General features: G+C 37.5%; 1 protein-coding gene across 24 annotated transcripts in view; it reads right to left on the bottom strand.

The window, feature by feature from the left end:
* The window catches only part of ZBTB20 (zinc finger and BTB domain containing 20), an 832,086-nt gene that overhangs the window by 639,437 nt on the left and 178,738 nt on the right, over positions 1 to 13,911 (bottom strand). For 3 of the 24 annotated variants that reach the window (XM_073231628.1, XM_073231629.1, XM_073231624.1), the window contains one exon: positions 6,825 to 6,875. The exons of the other annotated variants lie outside the window; for them this stretch is intronic. The gene's annotated coding sequence lies outside the window, so the exon portion shown is untranslated. The remainder of the gene's footprint in view (positions 1 to 6,824; positions 6,876 to 13,911) is intronic. 24 annotated transcript variants of the gene reach the window in all.

Here is a 13,911-nt window from a genome sequence, read left to right as displayed (position 1 = left end):
GTGGCTTGCCTCCTAGAGGGCTGGGCCTCACTCCAGGACTGGAGGCAAGGAGAGGTGATACCTGAGGCAGTAGGGGTAGCCCTTGATATAGTAAGCAGGTCTTTTGACAGGCAGAGTGCCCGTGAGGCAGCTGTGGGTTGGCTGCTTCTCACAGTATTAAAAAAGTCTACAGAAGAGAAGGACATGCTCCTGAAAAAGACCCAACAAATGGTGGCACGAGAACGCGAGCTGCAAAATTCTGTGAATTCCCTGAAGAAGGAAATGGCATTGATGTGAGAAAAGGCAACATGAGAATGCCGCAGCAAGGTGCCATTGAAGAGGTAAAAAATTCCTTATAGAATGAGACTGCAGCACTGCCAGGTGCTCTGAAGGAAGAAGAGGCCATCAAGGAAAAAGAAACTCCTGGGGGAAGCACAGGCAGAGGTGGCATGAGAACATCAGCTGCACAGTGTTGAGCTGAAGGTAAGAGAGCTTTTGAAGACTGAGGTAGCATTGTTGCAAGGCACAGTAGAAAAGGTAATGGTTGTAGCAGAGGAGGCACTCAGGGGAGGGGAGAGAAAGGTGCCATCAGCCCCAGAAATGGAGGAGCTGGGGAAGGATGAAGGAGTGGTGTCAGAGGCACTGGCCCCTCCTGTACTGAAAGCACGCCCAATGGTTGTAAAGAAAATAAATACTCAGCAGCTGAAAGTTCCCCAAGGAGAGGAACAGCCCCCTCCCCAGGTTGTGGAGCACTCTGTCATCTGCCCCTATACTAAGGCTGAGCTGGTGGATTTGGGCTCCCAGTTTAGGCAGAAGCCCTCGGAGTCAATAGCAGCTTGGCTCCTGCATCTGTGGGACTTAGGCATGGATGGAATTGTTCTGTCAGGATCAGAGATGGGAAAGCTGTCTTCCCTGACAGTGCAGCCTGCCTTGAGGCAGTGATTACAAAATGCACATCAGATCTCAGGGAGTCACTCCCTCTTCGATTAGCTTACGGCTGCACTTTGTGCTGTGTGGCCCAATCCGGGTGATCTGCCATCCTCTTCTGTTAGATGGCAGACGTATGCTGAGCTCCAACAGGTGTTACGAGAGCTAGGCATAAGAAATGCCATCTACAGTACAGAGAAATTGGTCCAGGTACATTGGTTAGAAAAAAAGCCTGTCTCTAATGTAGCCCAATGGTTACATCAGCATTTGTTGCATATGGGGCAAAAGATAATATGGACTGTAGCCTGTTGGTGGGGGTTACTTTTGACCTTTGAAGAAGTTAGTAGAGCCCCGCAGGAGTGTGTCGTGTGCTCCAAAAGGGACTTACATTGAGTTCCACAGCAACATGGGACAATAGCTAAGGGGCCTATACCCCTTGTTAGGTGGCAGATAGATTATATTGGGCCTCTACCTGTGTCAGAAGGATATCGGTATGTTATGACTTGTGTGGACACAGCTACTGGGCTTCTGGTTGCTTTTCCTACCCATTGTGAAAATCAGCAGATGACCGAAAGAGGCCTGGGCATCTCTTTGCTGCCTATGGCCAACCACAGGTAATTGAAAGTGATCAGGAAACCCATTTTACTGCACATTCACTGCAAGAATGGGTGCGACAGCTGGGAATCAAATGGAAGTTTCATGTGCCATACAATCCTACTGCAGCAGGCATGATAGAGAGGCACACAGCTTGTTAAAATCCAAACTAAAAACAGATACCAATAGTCTGCGGGGATGGTCAGTCCACTTATGGACTGTGCTATGGCATTTGAATGAGAAACCCTGAAAGGGAGTCCTGAACCCTGTAGACATGTTAACACATATGGCTGCCTCTCCCATACAACTGCAAGTACAAACCAAGGAAGAATCCCTGAAGCCAAGGTTTGGCCACCAGAATAAAATCTTACTGCCAGCCCCAACTGCACTGAACTCCGGAGACTCCATTGAGTGGACGTGGCCTTGGACCTTTCCACACATGGACCAACAATGGCTGGCTCTCCTGGTACCTTGGGGACAAGGCCTGGAAGCTGGCCTACTGTGTATTCCTGGAACAACAGTAGAGTGGCTACCAAAGGTCACAGTAGTATAACCTGAATGGCCAGAAGGTAGGAGCATCTTACTGGGGAGTTTGTTTTATCATTATGGCCAGTGCATGCATCTTCAGTAGCACTATACACAGACCTTCAGTAACCCCCGTGGGGAAAGAAGTAAAAGTATGGTATACTAGACCTGGAAGGAACCCACTTCCTGCTACAGTCCTATCATAGGACCACTCTCTTGCATGTATCCAACCTGATGAAGATTTGCCTAAGGTGGTGGCATTAAAACATGTGTCTTATCACCCCTAAAGTCTTTGTGGATTGGGAACCTCCTCTGGCTTGAGGATTATTATAATTTTTGTTACCTGTATTAAAATCTTGTTGTATTTTAATTTTTGTTATTATCTCTAAGTTGTTGTTTTCCTCTGTTGCTATTGTGGAATCTGGTTACAGTGCTCCAGCTTACTCGCACAGGGACCATTGGGGAAGATTGAAAGCATGTACATTGTAAGGTGAGAATCCTGGAGGGATGGAGTGTGGGGGAGCTGGGTTCCTGTGGCCAGCATCCTTACTGAACTTAAACCACCTGATGATGTAACTGGCCTTTAGGCAATAAGCTATTATTCCACTATATGGAGAGCTCTGCTCAGTGCTCTGTGAGGAGGCACAGATGCTATTGCTTGACTTACTGCTGGGAGAACAAACCGGATAATTAACCCTTTTACCCTAAAGAACGTTTTGCTGTCAATTTCTTTGGTCACATTGAATCCATAGCAAACTTGCCCGGGGCTGAAACCCATTGGCAAGACACCCAAAAATGGTTAATACTGCACTTGAATTTTTCACAAATTCTCCTATTTCTGGTGAGTTTCAGATCAAAGTGTGTAACTGAGGTTGAAGGAGACCAAAAACTAAATTTTACAAATGCTCTGAATTACTCAGCTCTTTCCCTACCAGAACTCCACAAGGAACAGAACTGATCTCCCACTTCCCCCCTAAAAAGTACCAGTGGACAATTAGACATACAAGCAAACCTTAAAGGAATGTCCTTAAAACAGAAAATCACAGAGGCTGCTCAAACGTTTGCCTTCAAATATTTTGTTGGGTAAAATCTCAAGAATCAAAAAAAAAAAAAGGGCACAAAGGAAAAGGGGGAATGGAAAATATCATCCTGTATGTTTAAATGATAAAATGAACAAAAAAGTATAAGAGAAAAGACCATTTATTTTTTAAAAGGAAAGATTGCTCAAATGAATAATGGAAGGCCACATAGTGGAAGGTCTACGGGAAAATTCCAGGTATATTGCACATTACAACTATTCAGTAAAATTTATCCGAAGGGAGAAAGAAAAATTCATTAGAGATCAGATAAGGTAAATAAATAAGAAAAGTGAGGCCTAATTTGCAAGTGACACCACAAATAAAGCCAAGTAGATTTTCTTTTTTTGTTTTAGATTTTTTGATATTTTTGTATTCCATGGGAAAATGTCAGCTAGTAGTAAGTAGGGAAATTCAGATTGTTTTTGCTAAATTATATAAGAGAAAATATATATATATACATACACATATATACATATACTAGGAAACATTAAGGAGACTCCCATGCTTCAAATATATTTTGAAGCACACAATAGGAGGTTCTAGATTAAAAATAAGAAAATATAAAGGACATTCTAAAAATTAATCAGCCAGATGTAGATGAATCACTAGCATCAAGAGGGACACTGATCGAGAATAAATCTATGCCCCATATATCTAACTGATCATTTTCACTTGAGTATTGAAAGTAGCCTGGCCATGTGACCCAATCACAAAAAGAAGGGATTAGAAGCAGCCTTGGGAACCAAAGGCAAACAAAGGGAATATGTACAAAAGGTTAAGATCCCCCAAAAGCTTAAATTCCACTTGGTTAATTGAGCCTCTCACATCTGGGCTTCTTGTGGGGTTAAATAAACATCTGTAAGGGCAGTAACCAGAATACACAATCTATTCAGATTTTCAAAAAGCTTTTAATAAAATTTCATAACAAAAACTGCAAAGAAATTTTAAGTAAACATGAAATTAGGAATATGTATTTCCATAAGCATGGAATTATCTTAAAATAGGAAGCAAAGTATGAAGTGTAGATGTGGAAAAGACAGATAAACATTTTTGTAAAATATGACTATAGAATTCAATGTTATCTGCACATTGTTTAGAGTTCACTATCCTCTGCAGGTCATAAAATATCCAACCACAGAATCATGGAATCCTAAAGAGCTGGGATGGCTCCCCATATACTACAGATTAAGAAACTGATATTTGGGGCTAATAATTGCCCAAGGTTAAAACATAAATATCAGGAAGATTTTTTAAGATGTACAAATTAGAACAAAAGTTACCATATGAGCTCCCCTGTGGGCTCATATTGAGAATTACACAACACTAGCAATAAAGAATGCATGCATGACTTCTGTGTCTAAATACAACCTTTGAAACATTCTGCCCCAAAAAGACCTTAAAAGAATTGTAGTACATTCCCTGAAAACATCTCAATGTGTTGTAGCTATAAAGATGTCCAAAATGCTGGGAATCAACAGAAATGCTTTGGATCCACCCTAGGAACTCCAACATTTAATAGCTGGATATAGAAGAATATGTCTGCAATGGAGATATCAAGGGAATGACAAAGGATACAGGAAGGAAATCAGGAGAACACGATGCCATGGGCAGAAAGCATTTCACAAAGGAGGAAGTGGTAGACAAGGGCAAATGTTCAATGAGATCTCAATAATAGTTTGATGAAGTAATAGAGGTCTCAGCAACAGACAGGATGAAATAATGAATGGATTGGTGAGGAAATGAAAGACAGTATAAACATCTCTTTGGAGAAATTTGAGCATAGCCAGGGAAAATAGAGAGGGCAGTAGCTAGCAGCATTTTCTATCTTTATAAATGACACTAAAACTAACCCAAACCAGGAAGCTGCCTCATATATAACTCCTCCATCACCCTCCATAGCTATGTCATCATTACGTAGTATAGCTTTTATCTCCGCACTCCCGAATATATCATATACCACATTCATCTTCTAATAAACCACAAATGGTGATAGAATGAAATCCAACCTCCCTGGTACAGGATTTACAGCCTTTTCTAATCTGACCAATATTACCCATCTAGCCTTACTTCTTACTCCCACCTTAAGATGCAGCCATACTGAACCAGTTGCCATTTCTGAATAAGCCAGGCTCTCTCATTCTTCTGGGCCTTCCTGCATGCTGTTACTTTTTCCTAGAATGTTCTTCTCCAGTGCAACCACAATTGCCCCCTCAGCCCTTCATCTATCAAACTCTTACTCATTCAAATCTCTATTCAAGCATTGTCTTTATGAATCCTTGATTTCCTAAGTAGATTTCATGTTCCCATAGTAACATTTTTAGGCCCCTCTTAAGGTATTAATATTTGTAAAATGCTATTGTGTTTAAGACCCCAGTAACCCATAGGTCTCCCTGTAGCAAACACCTTGTATTTTCATTTTGTATACCTCTGTGCTTCACACATGGTTGCACTAATGTTTTTTTTAAGTGAATGAAAGGATGAATTTGTTACTAAAGACAGAGTACAAACCCAAAGCATAACTAGCTTTAGATTAGGTCATAGGTGGGTTACACATAATTACTAGGGAATTCTAGTGATTTGTGAGCCACAGGTGAATTTATTTCCTTGAAAATTTTATGTATTTGAAAATTAAGATGAATCATATTCTAATGTAAAAAAAGTTCACTGGACTACCTTTCAATTTGGTGACTCTCCTCACTGACCTCAGCTTGTCCACATTTAAAGCAAGAATCACCTAAATGCACTGCATACATGTAATACTCGGAGCACTAACAAGGAAATAAAGTTATAAATGATACAGACCCTGCTCCCTTAATTCATAATCTGGTGGGCGGTTTAAGACATGCGAAAATATGCTGCTTTGAACCACCTTCAAGTGTTATTTGGGTAATAAGTGCCTTGTAAGTAGCAGAAAAGCTATATAGAATGATCCTGTCTGAAATGAATGGTTTGGTTATTGCTCCTAAAATGAAAAGACATTTCATCTAGGTTCAAAGCCAAGAACTCTCTTCACTTCAGACAAAGACGATCTCTCCTATTTTAAATAGAATTTTTAAGTATCCCCATACTTAGAGATAGTAGAATGGCCACAGGTACATCACTTTGTCTATCTTTCTAACATCCAACTAAAAAATGTATAATAGAAAACAGTAGAAACTAAAAACAAATGCGAGAAATAAACGATTTTTCAAAGAATTCATTTTAAGTATTTCGAGTTACAAAACACTCTGTCCTTTCCCATTGCTATGCAGGATAGATGGGCAATTAGGAGTTTCATGATTGTTCATGGCTCATTCAGGAAACTTTGCTTCCTTCTACATATGTTTAAATACCAAACTTAGCATTTTTCTTTTTTTCTTCCTGGGGGCTTATATGTTATTTTGGGGGTTTTATTTTTTTTTGCTGGGCCCCCAAACTCAGTGTCTGCTAACATAAAATAGGAAGCTATGATAGAAGTAGAGGGAAATTCTGAGATTATAAAAATCGCCATTTTATTTTCTGTATTTAAACTTCAAAATATTAAAAGCTAAATTATCAATTGATCAAACTATTTTCTAGGATCTTTGGCTCTTAGACAAGCACTATACAAATAATTATCGACTTGGGGGGGGTTAATTTAAAAAGACACCTCAAGGTGGTAATTTTGATATCTACTTTCTCTACTTTGAGAATCACTCTTCTTATCCTGCCATTTAGTATACTGTAGCTGTAGTGACTCACCTATTTTCTTTTCAGTAGTATTATTCTTTGGACTTAAAATTTTATCCCAAGCTGTAGAAAAAAAACAATATATGACAACTAGTCAGTCTCTAGAAGTACGGTCCCAGTGAATTTTACAGGAGATTCAGTATTACCCATAATCACACTTTTTTCACCATAATTCTGTCAGACCTGTGATAAGCCTGGGAGAAAGACCTCAAAAGAACTTACTCAGAGCTGTCCTCTTTTAGGATGAAAAGTAAAAAGCATCTGGTTTGCAGTGGGGCTATACAGAACTTGCAAGACTTCTGCATTTTAGATTAATCAGAAATTTTTCCAGAAGTCTAAAGATGATTATGCATATTAAAAAAAACAGGAAAATCATATACCTAACCAGCTCTATAAGCCAAGGGAAGAACAATTATCTGAAGAGATGCCTTATAGGGTCATTGTTTCACATGATAAAACAAAGAGATAAGGGGGACAAGCCTCAGAAGACTTGGATCATTTGAATTGTTCTGATGACTCTTCTTCAAGGAAAAAAGTGGGCTCCATTTCTGTTTTTAAAAATCCAGAGTGTCTGTAATAGTGCAACTAATGACAACCTTCCCTTTATTCTCACTTAAGAGGAAACCCTATAATAAGAGCTTCCCAAAATGTCAAATAATACTTGTCTCATAACAGGGCTTCTTTGTTCATTCACCATGTCTCTTTTGATATGCACAGATAATAAAAGTTCATGTAAAACTAAAGGTAATATAGAGCAGAAGCCAACACTAATTCTGTATAAATATGTCTGATTAATAAGAGTGCCATTGTTATGGTTATTTTGTAATGTCATGATTGTTACAAGAATAGAGGATAGAAGTACTCTTACTCTCACTGTTTTTGTTCATCCTCTGTCATCCAACCAGTTTGAGAATTTTTGCTCAATGGAGGAAATGAAGGATAGATTTGTCCATTAATTATTTCTGTTTCATTAGTTCATCTCATGAGCTGTGAAAGTAGCTTTAAATTCAGGGGAAAAAAATTAGAGGTTTTATTCTAAAATTAAACCTCACATCTTCTAAAAAAAAATGAATACATGCTCCAGGCTTAATTTCTAGGTTCTCTTTTTCCACACACACAGCTCCTGTATTACTCTTGTGCTTGTGAGCACTGGAAGATAAAATTTAGCATGACAGCACTAAGACCTGGTTAGAAGCCTGACATGTTCAACCTAAACTGTTGTTTAGTATGACAACCATAGGCAAGGCTGTGAAATAGGATTCAATTCCAAAAACTAGAACCCCGCCCTGGTGAATTAGTAAGATAGTCTAGAAATGAGTATATAGATCCTTATTGGAAAGGAAATAGAGAAGAAGTAATAGATCACAGCATACATTCACAGGAAACAGGCGGATGAACTTTTGAAGACGATTCTAAGGCTGGGTAGATAAGTTTGTATTGTCATTGCTTTGCTTTTCTCTTTAAATTCTTATCTTCCAGATCCTGGCCTCCTCCCTTGGGGTAGCAGTGTAATATAAAAACTTCACAGTTGATCTTAAATTTAGCTGACATTTTTATATCCTTCACAACATACTCTTTAGATTGCACCCAAGAAGGAGATTATTAAATAGTAGCAGGAAACCGGTGCCAGACCATTTTGACTGAACGAAAAACAGGACTGTGCCTTCTCTCTGACATATCAAACAACAGTCATACAATCATTACAATCAATTTCATAAATAAAGGGCTATTAATGACTAGGGGAAAAAAGGAAAGAGATTCCATTTCTCTCAAATCCCTTCATCCTCTCTCCACACCCCACAATAGCTTCAGCAATGGCAGTAGCTACGCATGAGAAAGAATGGACTCTGCTAATCTGGAGTCTCCTGTGAAGCAGATTCTGTCAGTCAGAAGACAAGGACACATTTCTGTGATTATTTCAGCCTGGTTTTTGTAGTAATTAGCCAGTTCCATTTTGCAGGGGCTGGCACTGCTCACAGCTCACTTATTCTTTTTAATTTAGGCTTTTCTCTCCTTTTTATAAAGTAAATTTACATATTTTCAGTCTCTCAATCCCTTCTATGTTTTATTTATGAATATAGCCCTTCTTGATGGTAACTTTAATGTGAGAGAGGTAGTAATTAATGTCCCAATCTGCTAGGTTAATCCCTTTCCACACTCTCTACAGAGAAGTTTAAGGTAAGTAACAGTTTACAGTCAATATTAGGTTTAATTATGCTTAATGAGAGTTAGTGTCTCTGTTTACTAACTGCATTTAGGTGTGTGGATCCTAGATGAGTTTTCCCTTGGCCTCATTCTGATTTGTTAATAGTGCCACTGTGGACTGTATACTCAGTGCTTAAAATCTATAAAGCTGCTTCTGGAGAACAAAGCAAGGCAGGCACCTGTTTCAGCTGAGACACCATTAAATGAGTGCAGCCTTCACACAACCACATCTTACTTTGGGAAGGGAACTATTATTTTATAATGCTTTCCAAACAGATCCATTTAAGAGGCTAATTATTGCCTAAATTTCAGATTCTGGGTAAGTCTATACATATGAAGCTGTTTCAAACTAAGTACCACCATCCATAGTGGTAGTATAAAATTATAGAGTACTAAACACTTCTAAGACTGCCTGTATAAATCATTCAATGTTTTCATTACAAATGTTAAGATCTAAAACTGCTTTGACAAGTCATGGTTTGATCCCTTTGGCCTAAAAAAATGTCTTTTGTCTTCCAACATGTAGGACAAAAGTTCTGTTCCTTTACTGAGCTGTAAAAATAAGCACCAAAACAAATACCCAGACCTAAAGGATGTCATGTAGTGACCCAGAGGAAATTTAGTACACATATTTTTTAACAGATCCCTTTTTGCTATGTTTGTGCTGCAAATAAATTTTGAGTATCATTGGTGACATAGTTGCTCCAAGTTCAGTAAACATTTATTGAGCACCTGGTCTGAGCTAAACAGAAAAATGAAGAGGGCATAATCCTTTCCCTCAAGAAGCTTACCATTTGGGAAAGGAGACAGGCATAAGTAAAAACTAACTATTACACAATATAAGTACTATACTCATGTGAGTAAAATGTGAAGGAGACACTAAGAAAATGTGTGCTGACCTTATTAGAGGATAAATAAGACCTCTAATAAAAACTATGACATAATATAAGTGTGTCATAATAAAGGATAAATATTAAAGGATAAATAAGACCTCCACTAGTGAGACAACATTTTTCTGAACGACTTGAAGGTCACAGCAGGCTGAGTGAATAGCAAGAGCAAAGGCATAAAGCATGGTGAGCCACAGTGTATTAAGAACATAGCAAACTGGGCAGTGTGGGCAGGAAGAACTGTGTGCTTAGGGGAAGGCAGAGAGGCGGAACGGGGAGAGTGAAAGAGAAGTACAGAAATTAAGGGCTCAGAATGTAGACTGGGACCAAATGAAGAAAGAATTTCAGTGTCACCCTGTATTAGCCTTTAAGTAATATGAAGGACATATTGTGAGGAGATATCTTTACTTAACCAAGATGATGTCATATAAACCATGAAAATTAAACTGAATTTTTTAAAGCCTATTGATCTCTGAAAACATTTTCAAATTTCAAAACTCCCATGATGTACTTAAAAGTTCTCACATTTACTGATAGTAATCGGTTTTTTGCCAAGGGAAAATAAAATTCCTAAAATAAGTCTATCTAAAAGATTGGGTGATTACATATTAATGGAGGCTAGTGGGGAGAGAGGCTGGTAGATTTGTATCCCAGGGCACCCTAGAAAATCTACAAATGGTTAAATGTACTTTGTGATATAAAAATTTGCTTATGATTAGTTTCAGAAAATTTTTTCTTTTGAAAATTCTACAGTTAGTTAGTATATCCTAACTTTATTCTTGCTTTTAGAAGTAAGAAAAAGAGAAGTACACTTTTCCTTATAAACCACAAACTAATGGGTCTAAAAGAAGAAGAATGCAGTCCAAACTCTATACTTACTCAAAAAAAGATCCACACATCTAGATATTTTTCTGCACTTAGCTAAACTGGCCTTTGCTATGTCCTTTCCATCTTAGTACCTTTGGCTATGCACATTTATGAAAACAACTTGACCAGTTTACATTCTCCCCAGCAATATTACTTCAAACTATCTAGAAGAACTTCAAATTACTGTCACACCTGGGGCATTCATAGGCACCTACTTCTGTATCTCTGTTCAAGGAAAAGAAAAAAACCTAGATTCAAATAGTAATAAAGTCTTTCCTACCCTGGTAAGTATATTTGAAAAGTCATACTCATCCTGATACCAGAGTTACATAAATATGATCTTAGTGTCAATTCACAAATTATATAAAAATCTCTATAAGCATGCACAACAGAGTTAATGTACTAGTAGAAATATGCATAAATATATTTGAATACAGTATGAATAAGCAAGTCAACTATTTATTATATTTGAGAATATATACATACATTTTACATTTCAGCATGTATTCCTAAAAGTTAAAGGGGAAATACTTAAACTGTTTTCATAACATAAATTCTAACTGAAATAAAATGTCCTTTAAAAACTGTAATTAATGGCTGTGGTGTCAAACAGTGAACCAAAGAGTCAAACCTTATAATTCACAGTTTGAGAGGTCATAGCTCAAATTATAACTTTAAAAAACTGATTATCTATGAGTAATTTGACAAATCCATCTAATATACTCTGAATGCATACAAAATGTTTTTGAGAGTAAAAAGAATGTATGTCCAAGTGGACAGCTGATGGGGGAAATGGCCTTTTTACTGAAAAAGGCCGAAGTCCAGCATAATGACTTGGAATGCCTTTGAATGTGCATGCAAGGCTGGAAGTCTGAACAGTACACACATCCAAAGGGAGCATAATGAACAATCTGAGCAGAAGACAAAGATATTCCCCACACAAGTCCAAAGAGAGAAAGGAAAAATACACACTTCCATCACCTGCTTTTTCATCACCATTACTACAACTCAATTCACAGGTAAATTCTGGACTATCAATAAACAAAAAAGAAGTTTTGTGATTTAAAAATACTAGACATACCAATGTTTTTTCAATCTGAGATTTGAAAATGCATACTCAGGTCTCCTATATGAAAAGCCTTGCTTACAACACTGCCTTATGATTCAGTTTAAAAGCAAGTATTGCTTCATCTACTGTCATCCCAAGACCACCCCTTGCCCCTAAAAACCTAATGTGAAACAATTTGGCCTACATGCATTTTTTAAATCTAGAAGTGATCCACTAATAAAGCAGGCCATTGAAAATAATGCCTCTACTGTAGACCAAATTCGCTAGCCCATTTTGGAATGAAGAGATCCAGCAAAGTAAGACATTTAATTATATATCTATGTTTGTAATGTAAACATGTTTTTATTATATTTTTCCTATTAGACTGTAAGTTCCACAAGGGTAAGAACTATGTCTGTTTTGTTCAACAGTTACATCTAATGCTATATGAAGTTCTTGACAGAAAGCAGACATTCAACAAAAAATTGTTGGGATGAAAAGGAAGGATGGCAAGAAGGAAGGTGGGAAGCTTATGATTAGCTAAGCTCCTCTAGCGTTATTTGTGTGACTGTGGAGAGAAAACTCTGAAAATATGTACTCTCCGTTTCGTCAGTTTACCCACACAGCAGCTGACTGATTCATCCCAAGAGATTCAGAATAGCTTACAAAAGTATGTAGGTACAAGATCAAATAGATGAAAAATGAAAAAGATGGAAGTCAGAGTAAGAAACAAGATGTTTATATATGTATACATGTGAAGACAATTAAACCATAGGAAAGGAAGGGAATTTCCTTTTTAGATTTCCTCAGTTTTAATTGAACTTATTCTAACCACTATTATAAGACTCTTACTATAACAAAACATTAAGAGAGTATTTGCTATCTCCTCATCTGGCCATGCACTATATGACATCCTATTTAAAAGAACTGATCATTCTCCTGGTATTTAAGTTACACATTCGGCAGCTTTGGAAGCTGCATTAATCTTTTCAAATCAGTAAGGCCTCGATTACTTTAGCTTGAAAACTAAAATATTGTAGGTTTAAATGAGAGAATGCAGTTTCCAAAGGTGCTAAAAAGTCATTTAGAGAGAAGATATGATCTAATTATAAGCACTGAAATTGAGAATTTATGTACTTTAAGTACATAATATAAGCAGGTTTCTTATATTAGGAGCCATTGAGTTTATTGGAGGAGACAAATATTTAGTTACAATAAGTAAGTATAAAATATAACAGTAAAATGTAGTGAGTATAATAGTAAAAACATAGGTTTTTGTGAGAGAGCAAAGCAGAATTCTTCTCTGGACCAGCAAAAATGCTTAAAAGGTAATTGCTTTACTTTGATGCCACTATGTCCTGTTTCAAAAACTTTTCTGATACATGTAAACATTATTGGCTCTTGAAGCACAGGGAAGTAGTGCTCCCAAACGATGCTAGTACAAATGAGATCTGAACATGTAAATCACTATATCACACACAAAAAAAAATTTGAAAAATATCCTTTTTTCTTACAAGTGAAAGAGTAATTCTGATTCCACTTAGCCTGGTAATATGTTTCTGTCATTCCATTGGATCAGCCCACACATACTGGGTTCTTGATAGGTCCTGGGCTCTACCATCTGGTCCTTTGTTTACTTAATTATTTTTTAATACTGACAAGTGTATTAGTAACACTTCCTTGATCACTGGTAAATATAGAGCCACCATACAACCAAGATTTTCACTAATTCTGAAAGTCACTAATTAGTTGTGGGTAGGGGTTGGGGAGTATCACAAAGATACGTTGAGCAGTACTACAATAAGTAATCTAATTCCCAAGCAGAAAGCATGTTAATCTGCTTCTCACTTCATTAGAGGAATAAAAAACATCTTGTCATCACTAAGGGATACAAAGAGAGACCTGGATATTTGGGGGATGGTAGATAAGGAGGAAGAGTGAATGCAGCATTTAGGCAAGAAATACAAATCCCTTACGTATGTTGGGCAACGTTCATGGCTTTTCTTGCTATCTTTTGATTGCTCTGTTTATCAGTGAGTTATATGAGCATAGTTTTTTCAGTTAGCACAACCTTCCAAGGGAAACAAAT

The sequence above is a fragment of the Manis javanica genome, chromosome 3 (assembly GCF_040802235.1).
Source record: "Manis javanica isolate MJ-LG chromosome 3, MJ_LKY, whole genome shotgun sequence".
NCBI classification, from domain to species: Eukaryota; Metazoa; Chordata; class Mammalia; order Pholidota; family Manidae; genus Manis; species Manis javanica.
This window is presented reverse-complemented; position numbering and strand designations above follow the sequence as displayed.